Here is a 6,407-nt window from a genome sequence, read left to right as displayed (position 1 = left end):
TCATATTTAGAATATAAAACAACCCATAATCTGTTCTGAAGTCTCTTCCACCTAAACATATACTTTTTTCCTTCTAGAGGGATCTTTTATTCTGCTGTTTAACTTATTAGGCAGTACCATTCTAACTGCTAAAATAAAATTGTTAAGATCATAATGTCAGGGAAACAAAAACCTTGGCAGTGTGATAGTGCCTTCTGAGCAGAGCATCACAGTTTGTTGCTGATGAATTGGAATTGCGCATTTCATTAGAATTTATATCATAAGCCAAGGGATGAAGCATTATTTCATTAAGTATCTTGAAATTTCACCAACCTAATGAAGCTGTCAAAATTCTATTAATAAAGCACTGGAAATATTTATTTGTTTGTTTGTTAGTATGCATTTGCCATTATTTAATGTTGTATTTGCAATTTGTTAATTTATGAGCACAGGCTTAGCGGCGCAGCAGGAGGATGAGCGCCGAGGGCCAGGAGAGGGGCTGGCAGCGAGGGGCTGGTGGCGAGGGGCTCCCAGCTCGGCGGAGGAACCGGAGGGTCCCGTATGGCTGAGGAGCTGCTCTGTCCTGTGGCGGGATGCAGGATGGGGCTGCCAGCCCTGCTTCATGGGGTGGGGTAAAAATGCCTAATTGCTACATACTGCTAGAGCATAGGTGCTCAGGGAAGGAACGGGACTCTCTTTATCAAAGCCAACATTGTCGGGGAACCCAGCACGGTTCGGTCAAGGAGAGCTACATGCCACCGCTTCATTTTCAAAATGCATTTTTAAATGTCCCCTTTTCTGACTTACTTGATTTTACCATTTTTTTTTCTCAGTTCATCTCTGAGGGGTAGCAAACTTCAGTGAGAGCTGAGTAATGCTAGTGATTATTACCATGAAAGAAATCCCAAGTTTTACTGAGTGCCATCCGGTGAGGATCCATGATTTTCTGCCAGCTGCACAACTGGGTTGGGCACAGCCCAGACTTACCCAAGGTGGGTCAGCAGCTGCGGCAGGATTATAAATAACAATAGGTTATGTTTTGGTCAGGCTCTTTGTCTTGAATAAGCCCATGGAAGTTTACAGGCTGTTTTCAGAGGTGATGCTGTCTGCGGTGGTGCAGCACAAAGGGTTTTACTGGCGTGCATCTGGGATGGACACATTACTCACGCACGGTGAAGCCGTGAGTGGATGGTTTGGAGCACCCCCCATGAGTGCTAATAAAATTAATTAGACCAGTTCAGTCATGTATTTAGTATATTCTATTTGTGACAGTAAAAAATAGTTAGGAAATATTTCACTTCTTCAACCTCCCATCCCGTGGCCCACATGCAATGTACTAGAGGTGTTCTAATGACTTTAAAAGAGAGTTTATGTTCATTATTCAAACTAACGCTTATCGCCTGACTCTCCCATGCAGCTGGCTGCTTCGTGTTGCTCCAGAGCAGCCACAAACCTCCAGAGCTTGCTGCTCCGTGAAGCTTCACTCTGGCTGAGCAGCCTGAGTGCCCCAGCAAACGTGGGCTGGGCTTGCACTTGGGACCCTGCTGTCGGGCACCACGGGAGCTGGAAGGGAAGCAAATCCTTATGGGAAACTGAAGGAAAACCTTGCAAACCAGCCTCACTTAATAAACTTTCAGTTATGAAGTATAATCTCGTAAGAGACCATTCACTGTAAAATAAATTCTCCGAGTGAAATTTATGTCTAAGATTTCAGTGAGTATTAATTACGCAGGAAGGTTGCAGGGTCTGCATTATTCTGTTAATAGGTTCTTCAGGAAAAAAAAGACAGGTCTGACACAATGCATTAGATTTGTTAAAGGACCGATTTTTAATTAGTTTTAACTGATAAGTTAATTAATGAATTTGCAAATACATACCCAGGACATGTATTCGATATTCAAAAAGTAGATGCTGGGATTTTGCAGGGAATACTCTTTAACAAAGAGATTGTGTGCCTGCCTGAAGTGCAAAATTCAACATACCCATAACTACGGATCCCTAAATAGTGATTTCCATAATTATACAATTAAAGCAGAAAGACTCAATTTAAGGCATGCAAATATTCTTAATTCTGCTCTGCCATGACACTGTAAAGAAGAGACAGATGAATCTGATTATGGGCCCAGAAAGCTACAATTCCTCTCTAATACTCAGACGATGGTTGCATGTTATCGCAGAGCAGTGTTAGGATTTCCTCAGTGAACAGCGTGCACTTCTTTTAAGTACAACTTTAACTTCCAATTTCTTCCATTTATACTACTTAGCATGGGGATAACTGCAAATCACTTTAATCTAATTTACCCCAAAATAGTGATGATACATCTCTCAGTATAAACTCCTTCTTAACATAACATCTCTCTAGGAATATCAATACCACATACTATTTTTCAATTAAAGCAGAAACTCAACCTTTTCTGTCTGAGGAACGTTTTGTTATCTTTTTCTAAGCTTACAGCACCTGATGTGTGGATAAAAAATCTGTCTTCTGGGGATTTTCAGCTAAATCTATTATTTAAATCCCATTTATTAAGGTTCTTTGCTTCAGTGTCTGAATTTTCTTGGACACCTTTTTCCTGCCAAATACAATCCTCGGCATAATGCACATCCTGAGCCGTACCCCAAGCACGCAGCCCTGCCGCATGTGGAGCCGGCGTGCACGTGTCAACCCTGAACATCTCCTGGGGTTATCAGCCAGGCTGACTGCACCCGAGGGCTTCATCCACACAATGTTCTCCTTTGGTCCAGCATGCATTTCCCGGACAAGGCAGAGCTGCTCAAGCTCTGTTCACAGCCCTAGCACCCAAACATTGCCCCCGGCACAGCCTCTGGGAGGGCAGATGGGCTCCAAGAATCCTCCTCCCGTAAAGGTAGGTGGCCAAGCACTTTTGGCTGCTGGTGGACCTCCAAGTGGGGGTCTGCTGCCTTGCACCTCCAGGTAAAGGCAGGGTAGATTTCCATCCTGGGAGGCGGCCATTGGATTATTTGTCGGAGGCAGAAGGAAGCTCTTTGTGCAGCAATAAACCTCTCACTGTCAGCAGAAATGTGTTGCACGGTCATTAAAGTGTGGGTAAGAGGTGCCCCACGGCTTGGGATTTTATTGCTTTGCAGTTTGCTCTGGAGAGTGTCGCATTTATACAATCTTAACGCTTTTAAAACCAAAGGTTTCTTTTTTTGTGTAGGTAAAGTAGGTGCTCACATGCTTATAAATGCTCCCACACCCTTGCATTTGCTCCTGAACTTCAGCTGCATCCCGAGACATGCACAGCTCTGGCCTCTTCACAAAACCACTCAGAACAGGGGGAGCAAAGCGCCATGTGCATCTGAAATCAGGCCGTCGGCTCCACTGTCAGAGGTTATGGCTTTCACCAGAATTTCCCCAGGTCATCACCCAAACAGAGCCGATCCTAACCACTTAGCCGCTGTGACTCCTGAAGAGGCTTTGATGCGAATGACAAATGTGTTAATCACTCTGCAGGGAAAAGTACTGTACCTAAACCCCTATGTTTTGGGGGCTTCTCTTCCACACAGCTGGTTATTACGTGCATTACTGGTATCAACCCACTGCAGAGAGCACCAGTCTGTGCTGGATATAAGATCACTGTAGTTCCTTTAGAGGGACCTGTCGGCACGGATGGCGAGTGCTCAGAGCACACGCAGTCACGGCAAAGGAGGGGACGAAAGGGATCACAGCTAGAAAAGGAAGGAGCAGTTCAGTGCTGACAAGGACAAATACAATCCAACACTTCCTTTTATATAACCGTTGGCAAACATTTCTGATGAGCTTTAATGCCTCAGAGTGAAGAAAATAGACGGCGCCGGGGTCAGGAAGAGTGAAGTGGGGATTTTTTTTTTTTTTTTCGCTGGTCTCACAAATATCTTTGCAGATAGCGGTGATTATAAATAGTCCTTTTGCCATTTCCTGATTGTGGTTTGCCGACTCTGCCTTATTTATGGCAGCACACGAGAAGCGTTCAGCATTCACCCTGGCACAGGGCTCAACTTCAGCAGTTCAGACACAGAGTTCAAACTTCAGAGTGGGCACTGAAACAGAGGAATCCCTCGCGTCCCATCAGGATAGCCTTTGGTGCAGATGGGTGAGCGCTGTGGTGGGATTAAGGGGCTTGTGAGCTCTAGATTTATTTGAGCAGGCTGCTACCAATAATTTCCTCCTCCAGACTATTGAGCACTTACCACCGCGAAGAGGCTCCTCGCTGGAAACAGCACAAGTGCCTTATGCAGAACCCTCACCACCTTGCTGGGCTTTGCCTCCTGTGTGTCATAACTTCATCCTCAGCCGCGCTTTTGTGAAATGGAGTTAGTTGTGCACTGTAACACCCTTTGCAGGGGCTAAGTGGCATCTCCCCCTGACTCATTCACCCAACAGCCTTCTCCTATGACCAACATCCTTAACACAACAGCTCACACAGAAGTCTATGCCGCAGCACGCAAACTCCCAGGGCACTCCATCGCCTCACGATAGATGCTGTGTGGGCTGCGACACTCGTACAGAATAGAAACTGTTTGTGCTGCCTGCTTTAAAAACACAGCAGGGTAATACATGCAAATACAGCACGCTGAAAGATTATCAAGCTTGCAGAACCAGCCCTCGTACGTATGTGCATTATGACAATCTTTAATCATATTATCACATCGGTTTACTGTGGGACCCTACCTCCTCCAGCACATGGGAGGTGGATTCCTATCAGGAATCTACTCCTGGTTCCTAGCAGGATGGCATTCCCAGTCTGCAATGACTATGGAGCTTCCCTGGGAATGGGGAAGCATTGCTGCTGCCCCATTTTACAGGTAGGAAAGCAGGGCGAAGTCACCGAGTTAGCTGTGACAAGCCTGGTGCCATGCAGATACCGAGGTCCCAGGAGGAATTCGAGGCTTCCAGGCTGGGAATCCTGTGGAGCCATGAGCAACTGCTGTGCTGTCAGCTGCAGACACTGGGAACTGGAATAAGAGGAGCAAAGAGATTGATCTTTATTGGAAAGTCAGTTTTGAAATGCGGTGGGGAGAGCTCCCAGCTGGAATGGGCCCGTCAGTAGTTGTCACCCAGTGAAGGTCTGAGGGCACTAAAAAAGTAAGGATGTGGGTTTTCAGGCTCTGGTCACTGATCATGGGGAAGTTTTGAGAGATAAGGAGAAAACTTGGTACCAGGCAGGGCAGAAGAGCCCACCGAATGCTACCGGGGTGGCAGGCTGGCAGAGCCAAAACGTCTGTCCCTAACACACAGAAGAAAAGGCCACCTCATCGTAAGGGACTTCAGCCTGAGTGACACGACAGATATCTCATCCTGCTGGGATTAAAATATCCTTGGAATTCTTTAGACCTAATCAGTAGAAATTTCCTAACTCAGAATGTCTTGACTTGTAGAAATTCTGCATTAGACCTCACTCCGGCAGAGGAGAATGGGCTGTTCTTCTGGCAGAAGGGATCATCGCTGGATGATATTTGTTATGCGTAAACAGCATGAAATCCACGCTCAGCGGTAGAAACACACGCTGGTTTTGGAGGGCCAGTTCACAAAGCCAAGACCAACCAGCAGCCGAATCCCTCAGGAGGAAGGCTTCAGACTCCGAGATCTGATCAAGAACTGGAAACTCTCTCCTGTGGGGTCCCGTCCCCACGACCCAGCATGACGGCCACGTTAGTTGGACAGCCAAAGCAGGCTGCAAGGCCATTTTAAAAATACATATGAAAAACAAGACCTGGTCGGTGTCTCTGGCAGTTTCCTGGTTGCTGTGCGATTCCTGCATCCATTCTGTGTCCACGATCAGAAGAAACGGGAGAAGGTTTGGGCTGAGGAAGCTTGGAGAGCTCAAACACTGCCCTTCCAGAGGGAAGAAAGATCCCAAAAGAAGGCAAAGAGATTATTTACCTACGTGGCTCATGGATGCGGGATGGCAGGAGGCTCTTCCAGGTTACAAACGTACCGAATGGGAGCAAAACAAGGTTTGGCTAGAAGCGAGTCACGGTTTCGTCTTTCAGCAGCGGAGGTGACGAATGGTTGGCCAAGTCACCATGAGTCGTGATGGATTCTCCACAGCTGAAGATGCTTAAAAGCACGCTGTGACTGCTTGAAACGGGCCTTTAGACATCACGGGTACACAGAGGGGTGGAGATCTTTTCTCTCCAGGCTTTGATTTCAGGAAGGAGGGCAGTGAGCAGGTTTCCCAAAGGCTGTTGAGGGTATCTTTTATGTGCCTTCTCATCCTGCAAACTTCACCTCAAAATGGCATTTTCTTCCAAACCTTCCTCAAAGTATATTATTTGTTAAACACCCTATTGTGCTTTATTCTGGTCCATGAGGGATTCCTTCTGGCTCCTCTTCACGCCGACTCTGGGGGTGAAAGAGCCTCATGAGCGGTTTTTGCCTCCTGACTTCCCACATCCCTTCTAAGCTCATTCGGAAAACATCTTCC

Source organism: Buteo buteo, chromosome 23 (assembly GCF_964188355.1).
Source record: "Buteo buteo chromosome 23, bButBut1.hap1.1, whole genome shotgun sequence".
Lineage (NCBI taxonomy): Eukaryota > Metazoa > Chordata > Aves > Accipitriformes > Accipitridae > Buteo > Buteo buteo.
This window is presented reverse-complemented; position numbering follows the sequence as displayed.